This window comes from Typopeltis vanoorti, chromosome 5 (genome assembly GCF_054136105.1).
Source record: "Typopeltis vanoorti isolate ZY-2024b chromosome 5, IOZ_Tvanoo_1.0, whole genome shotgun sequence".
Lineage (NCBI taxonomy): Eukaryota > Metazoa > Arthropoda > Arachnida > Uropygi > Thelyphonidae > Typopeltis > Typopeltis vanoorti.
The window spans coordinates 33904445-33921584 of record NC_143553.1 but is presented as its reverse complement, the minus strand read 5'-3'; the positions used below and the strand labels follow the sequence as shown (position 1 = coordinate 33921584).

General features: G+C 36.9%; 1 long non-coding RNA gene across 1 annotated transcript in view; it reads left to right on the top strand.

Annotated features, from left to right (window-relative positions):
• Window positions 1-17140, top strand: part of LOC150106303 (uncharacterized) — a 162650-nt gene that overhangs the window by 18288 nt on the left and 127222 nt on the right. Inside the window, exon 3 of the long non-coding RNA XR_016548299.1 lies at window positions 10341-10424. This is a non-coding gene — a long non-coding RNA (uncharacterized LOC150106303). The remainder of the gene's footprint in view (window positions 1-10340; window positions 10425-17140) is intronic.

Below are 17140 nucleotides of genomic sequence, written 5' to 3'. Positions count from 1 at the left end.
CAAAGGCTTTTGATAGATTTCCTCATGATAAGTTGATAGTCAAACTGGAGTGGATGGGGTTGGATATTAGATTAGTGCATTGGATTGGAGACTGGGTATCTGATAGGTATCAACAAGTTGTGTATTGGGGAGCAATATGCAGGAAAAGGAAAGTTACTAGTGGTGTGCCTCAGGGTCTGTTTTAGGGCCATTTCTGTTAAACTTGTATATTAATGATATTGGTGAAGATTTGGATGGAGATATTCAGTTGTTTGCAGATGATGCGAAGTTGGGACGAACCATGAAGAGTACAGAAGATGTTGTGGCTTACAAGAAGACTTGAATAAATTGAGTGATTGGGCACAGGAATGGGAATGTAAGTTCAATGTTGCAAAATGTAAGGTTTTAAAATTTGGAAAACAAAAATGGGATGCAGAATTTATGCTTGGTGAGGATATATTGTTGGAGGCAGAGGAAATAAGAGATCTGGGGGAGATAGTGGATAAGGATCTGAAATTTAGGGGACACAGCCAAAATTGTGAAGACAACACAAAGGATTCTGAGAATGATGCCGAGGACACTGACTTGTAGAAGTAGGGAGATTCTTGTTCCGTTGTATAAGGCTTTGATTAGGCCACACATGGACTATTGTGTCCAGATTTGGTCACCTAGTTTTCAGAAGGATGAAGAGATGTTGGAGAAGGTCCAGAGGCGACTGATAAAGGTAGTTTCTGACCTCTGGAATGTCAAGTATGAAGAAAGATTGAGAAGATGCAACTTGCAGAGTCTGTGGACAGGAGGAGGAGGATGGGGAGATATGATAGAGACCTACAAGTTATTATAGGGTTGTTACAGGATCAATGCTGGAGAGGTTCTACAGAAAATAGTGGGAGATCAGGGAGAACTAGAGGTCATCCCTGGAAGCTGTATAAGAGGGTGTGAGTAGGGGAGTGAGAGGCAGGTTTTTTTCATGCAGAGTTGTGAATGAAATGTTGGAATCCCTTGCCTGAGAGTGTGGTGTCTGCAGAGAATTTCAGTATGTTTAAAGCACGGTATGATGAGCTGTGTTTGCAGACTCAAATCTTGCTTTAGGCAAGATTTGAGTCTGCAAACACTTGTGATTGCCTTTATGTGGGAGATGAATTTTGTTGGCAGCCCCCCCCCCCCCCCAATTGCTTAATTAAACCCAAAGTGGCTTGAAATAGTTTCATGTTTAGTCTCTACATTAGGTTTTCATATTAGGTAAAAAAAATTATAAAAATTAATAAAAAAATTTAAAAAATCCTTAGCCTATGCATACAACTTAATATGCTATAGGCTTACTATCTTTCATGGGTGAGAATGACATTAGTAATTCAAATAATAAATCCACCAAAAAAATTGTAATTACTATGGCCTATTTGTCAGGCCATAGTAGTACTCTGAACTTATATTATTATTTTATCCTTTCCTTTCATGTTACATGGTGATCTGCATTCATTTCAGACAAATTATACTTTAATTTCCCGACGTTTCGACCTTCATATGAAGGTCACCATCTGGAGTATACACACACACACACATATATATATATACACAGACAAGCTATATTACATTTCAAACAGTATGCCAAAGCGACAATGATTTGATCAACTGTTATTCTTCTGGCCTGACCTCTTGTGGAAAAAAAAAAAAATTACATCAAAACTATATTCTATATATAACATTATCAGAGAACAAATTCATATAGATAGTTTTATTACAGCAATAGTGGTACTCTAATTTAACATGAAAATTGTCATAGTAGAGTTAAGATCCTGAATTACTTGCAATCCTATTTATAATTAACTCTTGGACGGAAAGGTTATGTGAGTAGAATATGTGCTTTCCATATTCTTGGGAATTTTAGACCATCAATATTGTTAAGGTTAGGGTAGTTGATAAGAATTTCACAGGCTCCCTTAAATAATTTACGTTCATACCAATTATTTATTTATTTATTTATTCGTATGGCATGAATAACCAAACATGCAGTACAATACACTGTCACTTTAAAAACATATAAAATTAAAAGTCATTTTAAAAATCAATAAAATTAAAAGGCTACATCTATATTGGTCAAATAGTTCATAGCTTCGGGTGTAGCACTTAAAAAGTCCAATTTGTCTCCTGAACATGCTCTGAGATACAGTTCATATTCTATTAAGTTGAGTCCAGGATTTTTGTGGGAGGTGTGAGCAAGCATTGTGCCATTTATGTTATTTTTTGTGGATGGGGCTTGTGCATCATGTTTCACCTATATAGGGAAAATTGCAGGTGCAATGAATACAGTATACTCCAGGGTGGGCTAGCATAGGAAGTGGATCCTTGGATGAGTTGAATAAGTTCTTTAATTTTGCAAGAGGTTTAAAGTTGGTGGCATTAAGGTTGTATTTCTGTAGCATTCTGTTTATTTTATCTGATGTTTTATTTCTGTAGCATTAAGGTTGTATTTCTGTAGCATTCTGTTTATTTTATCTGATGTCCCTTTAATGTATGGAATGGTTACAGTTTTGTTGTAATCTAGTTTATTTTTGTTTTTAAGTGAGGTCTTTTGAAGAATTTTGTTGATAGTATTTTGGCTGTAGCCATTTTTATTGCTGATAACTTTTAGGGAAAATGGTCACTCCCATATGTCGTTTTCAGTTTTCCACTTGAACAGTGGGAAGGTGAGCAGACAGTTAAGTCAGTAACATTCACTGCCATTTCCACATGCCTACCAGCATGTGGAAGATGTTGCTTCTGGGAGTTCAGGAGGAGAGATTATTGTTGTCAAGCATATGCTCAACAACTCTTCCTCTCATGTTTGTTCAGGCACTGCTCCAGAGTGGTATGTCCATTTAAATCCTCCATTAAAAGTAAGGAAGATGGAGGTAACTGAAATATGACATCATCATCAAAGTCATATCCTACAGCAGTCATCCTGATCTGCTGTAGGATGAAGGTGAATGCAGCATACTTTGAGTTCTAACAGAATCAGACACCAACTACATGCTTGGAAAGAAGTCAATGGAAACTCCCATGGCTATATAGCGAGTCATGTGTTTGTAGGTGATATAAATTGGAGGGATATGATGCTCCCAAGTCATTGCAACTGTGTCCGGGTGAGATGGCTGCTAGAAGAGAACTGATGGAGTTTGAAAGAGGCATTGTGATAGGATGCCATGCTGCAGGCCTATCTATTCAGCAAATTGTTGACAAATTGTTCCATCCTAGGTCAACAATCACTGATAACATCCTGAGATGAGAGTGCAGGGAGTCAACTGCAAGTGCTACCCACAGTGGACAACCCACCACACTCACCAAATGTGATGACCATAGGTGCTACGAAGGATAATATGTAAAAACCACTGTTCATCAGCCGACACATTGAATGTAGAGTTCCGGGCATCGACTGGAACATGAATCTGCACAAAAACAGAACCGAGGCTCACAACATGGGTTTCCATGGTAGGACCGCAATATGCAAGCCCCATATTACCTGAACCAACACCTTCTACCAAGCAGATGGACATGTGTAGATGTGGCAGATGCCTCGGGTTATGCATTCTTACCAGAATGCATAACCCCAACTGTGAAATTAGTGATGGTGGTGGTGGTTTATGGTATGGTATGGTCATTCCATCAATGTATGACTTGTTCAGAGGGATCTGAACATTCTAGACAGTTCAATACTTTCTACATTGTTACTTTTCTATGGAACTGACAATTGTCTCTTTCAGCAAGACAATGTATGGTGTCTGCTGTAACTGAGTGGTTTGTGAACATGAACAACACACTTGACTGGCCTCCAAAGAGCCCTGATCTCAATCCTACTGAACACCTGTGGGATGAACTGGAGCATTGGGTGAGGTTAAGGGATATCTGCCCTAGAATAGTCCAGGACCTCATTACATGCCTACAGGAAGAATGGTCCAAAATTCCATCGATCTCTATCATACACTTTTTGAAAGTATGCACCTTAGGATTACTGCAGTCATGACAGTGAAAGGAGGTCCTACATCTTATTAAGTGGGTTCAATGGTTGTTTTTTCCTCATAATATGATGTCTGTTGACCTCTTTCCAAGCTGTGTATCTCTGTATTGGTATTAATTGGGACTTGATGGAAGGGGGTTGTTGTGGCCCACCAGGATGGCTATTCCTTCATGTGCATTCTGTTCTGTTTTTACAAATGATTGTTTTGAGGCATGATATGCTGGTATATCGATGGGAGGTGGGTGTGCTTGTGGTTCATTATGGTTGTACTGTTGAAAGAATTTGCACCACCGTTGCAACCTTTCTGTGGGTGATCGTACATATGTACCATCAGCTTTGCAGATGTTGTCATTGATCACTTTCATTCTGCAACTTAAATGTCGAAGTGTTGAATATAGTGTGCAGTATTCTTTTTTCCATGTGGATTCTTCTAGGTTAGCTGCTACTGTGTTCAAGTGTGTCTTCCTTTCTGCTTTGAGCCATCATCATATAGCTTGGTTGAGCTACCTGTAGGTAGCATGGATGATAAATTTCATGTGCTTCCATTGGTCAATCAGGTACAAGCACTTTCATCTGTAATCCATGGCTGAGTTCAATTTTTCATGATTGGGCAAATCTCTTTGGTGCATTCACAGATGGCTTTAGAAAGTTGTTGAGCTTCTGTGTTTATGTCATCTGCTGCTGCCAGAGCAGCAAATCAATTTGCTAGTGTAAGCTGGAGTTCTTTCTTTCTTTCTTGTGTCAGGTCAGTTAATATGGACCAATTGCACTGCATGGGTGCACCTTTTGGATGTTTAGCACTTTTTAGCCATAGCTCTATTTTTGTCTGCTACTAAGTAGTGGTCAGAACCAGTAAGGGCCACACATTGCTCACACATCTTTCAGGGATGATCGATAGCGATTGTTGATGAGAAAATAGTCCAAGATTGATGTATCCTTGCCATTGGGTACTCACCAGGTAATTTTATGTTTTTGTGAATGTCTGAAAAAATTGGTTGTGACTAGCAAGTCATTGGCAGCAGCAAATGGAAGACACTTGGAAGATATGGACTTGGCCAAGTCCAAATCTTCCAAGCGTCTCCTCCCAGCCAGTTGTGTTAGCACCAACCTGGGCATTAAAATCGCTAGCTAAGATGATTAGGTCCTTCTTGGGTATGGAGGTGATGGCATCTTGGAGTTGACTGTGGAATGCATCTTTTTTGTCATCTAGACTAATATACAGTATGGTGATGATGTGTTCATACAGTACCAGATATTGTCAGCACAGCTAATTGGCTTGATAGTGGCTGGAATGCCAGGATGCTTTCTACTGTTTTACTGTTGAGTGCAAATCCCACTCCTGTGTGTTTTTCATCACCAGAGTAGAGGAGTATCATTCTGTTGTCACTGTCTAATATCTAATTGTTCTGGATTCAGAGTCTGGGAGTTGTAGCTTTGTAACATCCAAGTGCTGCAATTGAGATTTTTTTACAATGTGGTAACTAATATTATTTCTTACTGGCCGACTTGGTGGCTTTTTCATACATTCCAGGCAGCTAGTTTAATATCCGGCTGTGGTGTGAGGATTTTTGGCTTTATGTTTGTGAAGATTTTTGGTTTCATGTTCAAGTTCAGGCCAGTTGCATATTTCACATTGGTGCCCTGGCCATGGTTATCTGCCAGTATACTGGTACATCGGCTGTCCCGGATGTGGTGGCTTGGGTTTGTAGCATATTTTGTCATTTGACCATCATTGGTTTCTTGCCTGGCTTTATGGTCCCTCAGCAGGGGGGGGGGGACCAACTGTAGTTTCCTATAGATGGAAATTATTAGTCTGGCTTCTCAGTGAGACCTATTTGGCTTGGGTGGTCCTTCTGGTAGCAATGTTACCACCAGCATAGGTCACAACCGCATGAAGCATGCAATCCCCTCCACCATGGCAAGGTCATGTTCGAGGAGGGGTATATCTTTATAGTTGTATGTCATATTAATGTTGTATGAGTTTTTAATCGGTGAATAGCCCATTTTTTTATGTTTTTGAGTGCTAAATTGTTTCTCTGGAATACGAGTGTACTATAGTGGTTGTTTTTTGAAGTTAGTGCTGTCGCGATATTGTGTATTTTGTTTACCGAGAAGACGGGGCAGATGCATAACGGTGGAAGACAAGACGAATCTAAGTTTTCATTACTGTATTTGGTTTTATTTCATTTTATTTAGTGTACTTAATGTTTTGTTTTGCTTGTAATTGTTTATACTTTTCTTATTTATTTATACTCCCTAATACTTATTTAGCGTTTATTTTTGAAACTAATTTGAATAATTAACGATTATGCTAGTAGTCCCTCGGCAGTAATGAATGATGGCGGATTCAGCTGCAGTCGCAAATGGCGCGTTGCCAAGTCCTCTGCCATTTAGGCACTCTATTATAAGTAATATAATAAGGGAGTTTGTGGCATGCAGTATTTGCAGCATGTATGCATCTTGGGAATTGAATATCTGGTTGTGAGAGAGAGAGGATGGGGTGCGTGTGTGTTTAAAGTGCAGTGGGAGGAAATAAATGCAGCAGATATCTCGATAACTGACCTTGTTGCTCCAGGAACAGGAAATGAATACAGGAAGATGAGTAGTGTGATAGGAGAGAATGAAGAAAAAAATGTGAATGAGAAAATAATAGTTGATAGTGTAGAAGGCGTGAGTGATGACTGAAAGTTTAGATGGTTTTGTTTGGGAGAGTGAATTTCGATTTAGAGTGACTGACCTGCAGAGGGAGATAGAGGAGCTAAAAGAGGAGGTGGAATGTCTTGGGAGAAGTATGAAAGATAAGATAAGAAGAATGGAAGAGATAAATGCAAGGCAAATCAGAGTATCGGAGAGAGAGAGAGTTTTGGGAATAATAGGAGAGGAGAGAAATTTGTGAATGATAAAAGAGGAGAGAATGGAATTGGATATGGAAATGGAAATGGAGAGAATGGAAACAGGAGGGAGAGGTATGGAAGTGCTAGAAGAGGAGAGATGGAATGAGAGTGAGGCAGGGGAGTGCTAGAGGAGGAGAGAATGGAAACAGTAGGAGAGACGGAATGAGAGAGAGGTATGGCAGTGCTAGAAGAGGAGAGAATGGAATGAGAGAGAGGTATGGGAGTGCTAGAAGAGGAGAAAATGGAAACAGTAGGAGAGAGGTATGGGAATGAAAGAAGAGGAGAAAATGGAAACAATAGGAGAGAGGGAATGCTAAGAGGTATAATGTATGGGGACTCAATGATCCGTGGTGTTCAAGATAGGATGCGTGAGGAGTGTTTGCCAGGAGGAATGATAGAATAGAAAGGGTGGCTTTGAGAGTTAAGAGAGGTGAAAGGGTGGATGAAATGATTGTGATGGTGGGAACAAATGACTTGAGTGGAGGTGTAAATAGGGCAGCGAGAGATATGAGATAGTCTTGCTTGAGGTGGTATGAAAGAAGACACAGAGAGGAAAAATAGTGTATGTGTGTGTTGCCTAGGTATGATAATGACGTACTGAGCAGAAGAGCAGTAATATTGAATGATATAATAGCTAGAATGTGTGACAAGAGAGGACTGGAATATGTGGATGCTTGGAGTGCGTTTGAGGACAGAGAGGAATTGTATGCAAGAAACCACTTACATTTGAATGAGGAAGGACGTAGGCATCTGGAGAGATTGCTGTTCTGAAAAAGTCAGCGTGTCCCAGGGAGGATGGTAGCAGGGGGTGGCCTATTGTGGGAATGGGTACTTGGGAGAAGGGGGGCAACATCAGGTAACACTGATCCCAGTGGAGTCTAGAGGGGGATAATGCTGGGTATAGAAACAACGGCATTTATATGCTATATACTAATGCCAGGAAGTAACTTCATGTCCGTGAAGTAACTTCATGATATGGCTACTTGTATATAGAGGCTAATGACTTCACATCAATTGTCGTAATATCAGTCATCTCAGTATGTGAAGACAATAGCTTCTGTATAGGAGGGTGGTCTGAAAAGTTCTCGGCCTAACAATGAAAAAACGAATTTATAATTTCAAAATTATTTTTATTTTTCAAGATAATCTCCCTTAAGACTAATATATTTATTCCAGCGATGCTCCAGTGCCATTATCCTGTCCTGGTAGTGGTTCTCAATAAGATCTGCAAAATACCCCTCTACATCTTGAATCATCTCTTGATTTGGAAGAAATAGACGTCAGAGGGAGCCATATCTGGGGAATAGGGTGGATGTTCCAACAATTCATAGTGCAGATCCCTTAATTTTCCCATTACCAAAATACCTTTGTGGGCAGGTGCATTGTCCTGATGAAAGATGATTTTTTTTCTTCTGCAAACTGGATCTTTTCTCACAAATTTTTTCATCTAATCTGGTTAAAAGATTGGAATTATTCCGATCTTTTAACCAGATCCTGGTTATTGTTTTACTCTTTTCAAGATAATTAATAAACAAAATGCCTTTAGCATCCCAAAACACCGATGCCATGACCTTTCCTGCTGATGGAACCGACTTTGTCTTCTTTGGCACTGAAGAACCGGCTTCTGTCCACTGTTTTGACTGCTGTTTGGATTCTGGTGTGAAATGGTGAATGCAAGTCTCATCCATAGTAATAAATTGATGCACAAAATTAGTTTCATTCTTGTTAAAACACTCCAAGCACTGTTCAGAGATTTTCATGCAAGTGCGTTTTTGATCTGCTCTGAGCGTGGCACCCATCTTGTGCAAAGCTTTTTCATTTGCAATTCTTCATGCAAAATGTATCCTACATGTTCTTTTGAAATGCCTATAGTCTCAGCAATTTCACGCACTTTGACTCAGCGGTCATCCAATACCATATCGTGCACTTGATCAATGATTTCTGGTGTTGTTACACTTTTTTGGACATCCTTCATGTGGATCATCTTCAAGGCTGGTACGGCCATGTTTAAACTCGGCAGCCCATTTCTTAATTGTCAAAAATGAAGGAGAAGAGTAACCATAAACTTTTATGAACTTCAAAGGAATTTTTTTTTTTGTTTTAAACCTTTTACAAAGAATTTTATAACCACACAATCCTCACTTTTATCCATTTCAAGGGATACAGAACAACACTTTTGCTTCAGACAGCTGTATAAAACAAACCACTTGATAGAATGACTTGCAGTTTGACATGTTCACATGGATGTTTATGACGGATGTACCAACTTAGAAAAAAAAAAAATCTTGCCGATAGTATAACCATCTATGGTCGAGAACTTTTCAAACTATCCTCGTACAAGTAGTTATGTTGTAAAGATACTTCACATGCAAACTTTGTTGTTTATACTTGGTTTAAACAAGAATCTGATTTCTTGGCAAGTATAATTTACTTTGTTACCAAGTGTGTGTGTGGGGGGGGGGAAACTCTACGAATAAAGATTTCTACAATCCACCTGAGATGGGGTATTTTGCATTTTGCCAAATCAGCAATGGATGATGCTAATGTATTATATCTCAGTAGACAGTGCATTTGTTCTTTTGGCCAATTTGTCTCTTTTGGGGGATGAAAAACTTGAGTGTCTGTCAGAGGGGCAATACTTTGTCATATCTATATGAGATGATCAGCTACTTCCATCACTCATTATACCATCAAGTGATGGTATAATGAGTTTCGAGAAAGTTGAACTGATTTTTCAAATTAGTTAGTTTCTTGAAGAAAGAAACATAGCAGAAAAAAGAACTTCAGATTGTAGAGAACCTGCTGCTGTGCACCCTGATTTTAGAAGTTGAATTCAGAGATTAAAAAAATCTGAATAGATTCATAATAAAGCATTAACCATACTGTGTGTGGGTGGGGGGGGGAAGCGTGCGATTATTGATTAATTTTAAAAACCAGGCTCTAGCCTTTTGTCTTCATTGCTACTATTTGAACCTTAAGTAGAACTGTTATCATTCTTGATTAAAAATAAACAAACATATTACAAGGCACGATGAAACTTGCTAATGTGTTTTTGAATGATGGAATAGGGAAATACGCAAGCTGTGCTATCGAATATTAGCTGATTAGCTGAAGAAAACAGCTTAAACCATCATGTCATATTGTACAACTAACAAATATAACTTAATCACCTTTAATGAATGTTCTTTTATTGAACCCACCTGATATTTTTTTTATACTGTCATGCTTACTTTTATATGGGTGTGAGAAGTAATAAGTCATACACACTGAGTTCATCAGTATTTGAATTACCACTTTTTTAATTTATTTATTTCCTCTTTTATTTGTGTGTGTGTGTGCATGCTGGATGTGTAAGATATAAGCTGAAATGCTTGTTCATTTCATATTATCATGAATTTGAGATTTCTGATTTTATTTCAGTTTGAATTTATTAATTTCTGATGAACATTTAATAATACTAAATTTCTTTTTAGGAAGCTTCAGTAGAAGATGATTGAAGATGAAATCAAAAGTTCTGAAGAAGAATATTCTCAAAGAAGACATTTCAAGCATAAGAAGTATGTACATATTTTACGCACACTTCAGATTATAGTAGGACTTCTCACTTTATTAATGGGTATTATGGGTGTTACTGTTGTAAATGAGTATCCTGCTAAATTTCTTTTTCTTGGGATAATTTCTGGATTTTTAATGACTGAAGCAGCTCTAGCCAGTCTTTTTATTTTACAAGAACATTCTGGAAAAGATTTTAAGGGATGGAAAGAAGGCTTACTTACAGCTGAAAGGGGTGGAGCATTCTGTGTTGCAATGTCTTGGTTATTTGGTATTTTGACAACTGTTGCAATGATAATTGTTGATGTAATAGCACTAATTAAATTATATGATATAAGTATAGTTCTTATAGCAGTGATGGAATTAGCATGTGGGTGCGCAATGCTAATTATTGTGTTTATTTCTGTGTGGAATGGGATGAAGTTTCATGGAGCTCTTCGGAAAGACCCTACATATGCATAATAATAAAATCATTTTTAGATAATGATTGTAATCTGCTACAAATAATTTTGTATTTATTTCTATTATTGGAAAACAATGCAATTTCATATTCTTTTGAACCATCTTTTCTATGTTTTCATTGTGACTTCAGCATTTCTGTACCATGTTCAATTTAGCTTCAAAATACTTTTAAAATTCTGGAATAACTTCTAATGGGACTATATTGATCAAGTATATATAATAAACAACTATGTTATACCAACTAGTTTCACCAACTAAGGCTGTTGGCATCTTCAGGGTACATAACTGATGTAAGGCACTAAAAAGTAAAAAACTGTTATAAACTATAATCAACCGATTCCAATTATATTAGACAAATTTAAAATTGTTTATTTGGTTCATAGATAGGTAGTGTTTAATGTTTGATTATATGGTACTAGGATTCTTCATGTAAAAACATATAGGCAAAAAACATATATACACCAAAGCAAGCTTGTCAACTATGCACATAAGGATGCAATTTGCACCTTAATTTCTATAATGTATTAAATATTAACAGCTTGTTTATTTAATAGATATGTTAAGGTTTCTTAAGGAACAATTTTTATATTAATTTTTAACAGTATTGATTCACAACACCACAAGAACAAAATAAATATATTACACCATATAATGGAGATAGTAGGAATACACTGAATTATAATGAATACATTGGAGATCGTAGGAACAGTTTTAATAATGGTAATTTTGTAGCTTTATTTTCATTTAGCAAACACATCATGTTGGAAAATCACTGTTATTACAAATATGTATTTGCTTCAATCTTGAGTTTTGATGAACCATTCGACGAAACTAGAGATTGGAAAAGAGTGTCATTTTTGTAGAGAACATACTGAAGAATGCCTGCTACAAGTTCAAAATTATGATGATCATCATTTTAATGTTATAGTAATGCCACTATATCTTCTTCTTCTTCCTCTTTTACAGCACTTTTTTTCCATCTTGGTGCAGGATCTGCTATGATTATGTGATTGTAGGAAACCCCAGCTGGCTTGTTCCAGAGTCTGGCATTTGGGGAGGGGGGGGGGGCAATTTTTATGGCTGTAGATGTGTGTTCACAGAGTTTGCCTGTTTTGGGAGATGAAAAATCTGAGTTTCTGGGGAAAAAACCCACTGCCTTCGTATGAGACCAGCTAACTCACCTTTAGTTGAAAGGTGAGTTAGCTGGTCTCATACGAAGCTTTAGACCAAATAAAGGTTCCTCACACATCTTGGATGAGAATTGAACCCAGGTCTTTCTGACCAAAGGGCTTCATCTATACCAACTGAGCTACAGAGGCTCTAACATGTATAACACCATATAAAATATTAAAATCATTTTGCATTTCACGTATTGATTTTTAGTGATCTTCAGAAAAATTCGCTAGGTGTTCGTGTGAATTCGTTGCACAAGAGCACGATATCCAGTGCACCGTGGATCCCCTTATTAGAAGATGCAGAAGATGTTTATGGCTTAAAAGGTTATAGTGCAACAGAAATCATATGTAATTTAATTGGTAAAGAAAATTTTTTAAAATTATGCAGTCTTGATTGTTTCTGTTATATGAAATGCAGTACAGTCTATATCTATTAAAAAAGCATTATACGAAAACAATGTAATCGAATGTCATTTTACTTATGTTAAAAGTTTTAATTCATTTAAATTTTAATGTATGCGATTACATAATTTTTGACCAAGTATTAACAGTAATTGTGTTCGAAATTAATGGTTAAATTGTTCTATTTACTTTCTGTGAAACTGATTTATCTTCATATTTTCATAATTCCGTAAATGTGAATAGGTGAAAAGTAATGAATATGGATATAGCAGTTTGTTTTATAACTCTTGCTGGGATCACTATAATTATTTACATCATATATACATGCCTATATAAAAATTATACTTTGAAACTGTTAGAGAATATTTTATTGAAAATGCTTCCTCTTCAAAAAATCCAAATGTTTATGCCACCTCATCAAATTTTGAAAAGTGTCTATTGCCATTTAATTAGCTAATGTGCTGTATTTCATAACATCCTCAGAGTGGGGGGGGGGGGGGGAAATACACTACTTATTATAGAAAACAAGGCACAAATAATCAAGTAATATGTGGAAATAAGTCAAAATTACAATGGACAAAAGAACTAACATCCTATTTTGGGAGGTGTTAAGGCTGGATTTAAAGCAAACATCTGTTGGGCTGAAGATGGTCTTAATATAATCATCTATTATTTTTGGTAAATATATGTAGCTGTGCTTCTTGAGGTTTGGTGATACATCATTATTGCTGAATTCAAAAATAATCTCTCCAACTTGTAATGACTTCTAAGTAGTTTCTTCCAGTTAAATCTTTGTGAAAGTGGGTGAGATGATCACCCTCTTTCACATTCACAAAGAGGGTGAGATGATCAGATTAAATTCAATTAATTTTCTGTGTAGGACTGGCTGACAACACATTATTTTCATTCATATATATATATATGGTGGATAAGGATCTGAAATTTACAAGGCATATTGCCAAAATTGTGAGGACAACAATGAATTCTGGAAATGATGCAGAGGACATTGACTTGTAGAAGTAAGGAGATTCTGGTTCAAGGCTCTGATTAAATCACGTATGGACTACTGTGCATATGCAATTTGCAGAGTCTAGTGGATAGGAGGAATGATATGATAGAGACGTACAAGTTAGTAAGTGGTTGTTATGGGATTAACGTTGAAGAGGTTTTTCATAAAATGGTGGAAGATTGGGGGAGAACAAGAGGTCATTTCTGGAAGCTGTATAAGGAGGGTGTGAGCGAGGGAGTGAGAAATAGTTTTTTTTGCATGGAGAGTTGTGAATGATTAGAATGCATTGCCTGACGAGAGTATGGTGTCTGCAGAGAATTTGAATGTGTTTAAACATAGTATGATGAGCTCTGTCTATGACAAAAGGAATGCTCTACATGAGTCTGTGATGTGTGTGTGTGTGTGTGTGTGTGTGTGTGTGTGTGTGTGTGTGTGTGTGTGTGTGTGTGTGTTAAAAAGTTGGAAATTGTACTCATTAGTAAAAACAGCTTAGGGAGAGACTTCCAAAGCACAGAGGTGTATGTTTGGAGTTGAACAGTGTATGGGTGTTGACCAGTTACTGCACCAGTTCTTACATGATTAGAAGAAAGTAGAGGAATGATAGTAGCCAGATCAGCAGAACACTGTCCAGTGTGATTGTAGAGTCTGTTTGAGAGAGGAGGTTACCTATTAAATGAATGGCTATCTTCTGTATATCATAAGTAATACTTAGGGAGGTTTTGGGTGTACTACTCCAAATGTGAGAATAGAACAATATCCAAAGGTTGAGGAAGCTGTTGATGTAATATGTTTGTGTCAGGATAAGCTGGATGTGACAGTCAGCCCAAGAAGGGGGAACTGATCTTGAAAGGATATCAAAACATTATCGAAAGTAAGTAGGATTTTTCTTGCAGGTAATCACACATTGCTGAGTTTTAATATAATAGCATTGAAGTTTATTAAGTTGTCATCACCACACTTGAAAATGTAAGTTGAAAATACGAGTTATTAGTTGTGGAGGATCTTTAGGCTTCAGTCATATGAATACTTCAGGGGGTTCTCGAATGAGGAAATGGAAAGGAGAGTACTGTCACCAGCAAAACTATGAATGGTGCAGTATGGTGGAAAAAAAAAACAGTACTGAATAACTACCAAGATATATTAAGATATATGTTATGGAATGAATGGGTTTATTAACAGAGAAATATGTTTACCCATGATGATATGTACATCCACAACTATCAGTGGAATCTAGTCAAATAAAGCATTAGTGACGGTAGATTACGTGCTTGAAATATTCTCGTCGCGACGGGAGGAATCTTTATCTGGACGATTTCAATCGAAGGTGAGTTAGCCAATCAACGCCATCTTCAAATTCAGATCTTGAGAAACCAAGAAACCTGTAGGTTCATCTGTTTACGACCATTTAGATGGAAATATGCTTCGTCTGAGAACCAGACATTATGGAGGAAGGACTGATCTTCATAGACATTAGCCAACATGTGTGCACAGTATTCCCATCATGCAGTGTAATCTGTTGCTGTTAAACACTGACCCATCTGAATGATGTACGAAAAGGCACCTAGTTCCTTAAGGATTCCTTCTAGGGACACCACCTGGGTATACTAAATCTTATCGCTGTTCGGCGTTGACTGCTTTTTGGAAACTGTAACACTTGCTCCAGCACATGGCAATGATTCTCATTTGTGTTACAGTTCATGGTCTTTCCAAATGTCCTTTGCATTGTAGCAGAGCACATCCAGTACGTTGGAGGCAATGATGATACTGTTGCTTGGGGCACATTTATGGAAACAACGAACAAACTACTCACAAACATTGCAGGCTTGGACCATTTGCCTGACCAGCTCCGTATGAATGAAAATAATGCTCAACAATAAATATCTTTTCTTCCAATGTCCAACACCATTGTTTGTGGACACCCGTGCTTGGTAATGGCTCATTATGTCCATTACCACGGTCAGATGGTTGAAAATGTACCTACCCTCAAGTCATCCTACAGTGTTTGAAAGTGCAGCCTGTTTGCTCTTCATGGGGTGGGGTATTCTGCCAAGAGAGACAACCTGAATGTGGCCATATCTCTTGATCAGTGTTTCTGTTATTTCTGATGTCCATCAGCTCATCTTATTCTACAACAGTTCATTCTGCTGACTTGCATGCACTTGACACAAACATATCAGTCCAAGGAAGATACACGAATTGACGGCAAATACTTTTCAGCATGTTTAGTCAGCTCAAATATTTCAACTCTTTTCTTTTTTGATTCTGGCTTCCCATAGTGTTAGTGTTTATTGCACCAGGTCTAATCAATAAGCAGGCCAGCCAGCATGGACTCTTTAGATGTGAAAAATATATGTCCAGATATTTGTTCATTCCTTTCCAAAAATACTTTTCTTTAATCTTCATACGGGTCTTATATATTCCTTGATATCTTGCTAAACTAGAATCATGGAATGCATAAAGTAACCACCATATCATTTCTTTTGATACTACAATTTTATCTCTCTGTCTTCCCTTTTCTTTCCATTTAATAAGGAGGTCATCCTGAGCAGTATTCATATTCCTTGTGTTATAAGGGAGACTTACATTGGCAATCTTTGTAATTATAACTAAAAGTGAAAAACTTGTAAAGTATTAACTTTTATGAATATAAAATTTTTAGGATTTTTAATATATTGTATTGGAAACTATATCCGAAAATTTATGATCTAAGATTAAAAAAAAAAAAAACTGCTAATAAAATTCTTTGCAGGCCACACTTTCAGAAAGGCTAATATAATGGATTACAGTAAATTCCTAGTCTGCTGTGTAGGTTTCAAACAAAAATGCATTTTTTTTCTTGATATCATATATCTTCTTCTGATATGTATACAAAATATATGATTTATAATCACATTTTTTATGTGAATCCTTGAAAAGTTCCCATATACTTTTTCACTGTTGTATCCATAGAATCTTCTATGGCAACATAAAAAAAACTTATTTGCTTAAATTTTTTTATAGATGGGCTAATAAGGTTTTTTCTATATATATTTTTCTACTTTATTAATTGCATATATGTATATATTTATTTGTATTTTTATTTTTTTTTTTACATTATTCCAAAATCCTTTGATCTCTATAGATGGAACTTTTTTTTAAGCCAATTCAGGCCTTCGTTATATTAGCAGGCAGTAGTTCATACCATGCATTAAAATTTATCTCCCACCTAAAGACAATCCCAAGCATCCATGCCCACAGCAGGCTTCAAACCTGCAACCTGTTTGTTTGAGAACAGATACTCTAACCACATAGCCAACCAAGTTGATAAATTGTTCAATTTCCTTTTCTGAAATTTACCCACAAAAAAATTTCATGTCATTTTCTTGCGTGTATTAGCATAATGGGAATATAATTTTACTACTTTTTTGGGTGCATTGTACACTGCAATGCATGTGTACAAACTGTGTAATTCACCTGTGATTTCACCACAGACAAAAAAAGAGATTCTTTTTTTTGTTTGTATGTTCATCCATCTATCTACATACAAGTTATTCTGGAACTCTTGCTTTTGGATTTCATTGAAATTTAGAATCCTTACAAAAAATTCTTGTACAGTCCCAAATTATGTCTCATTTGAACAATTTTTGGTCATGAAGGGGGGTGGGGGGATGTTGAAATATATTTCAGTAATTCT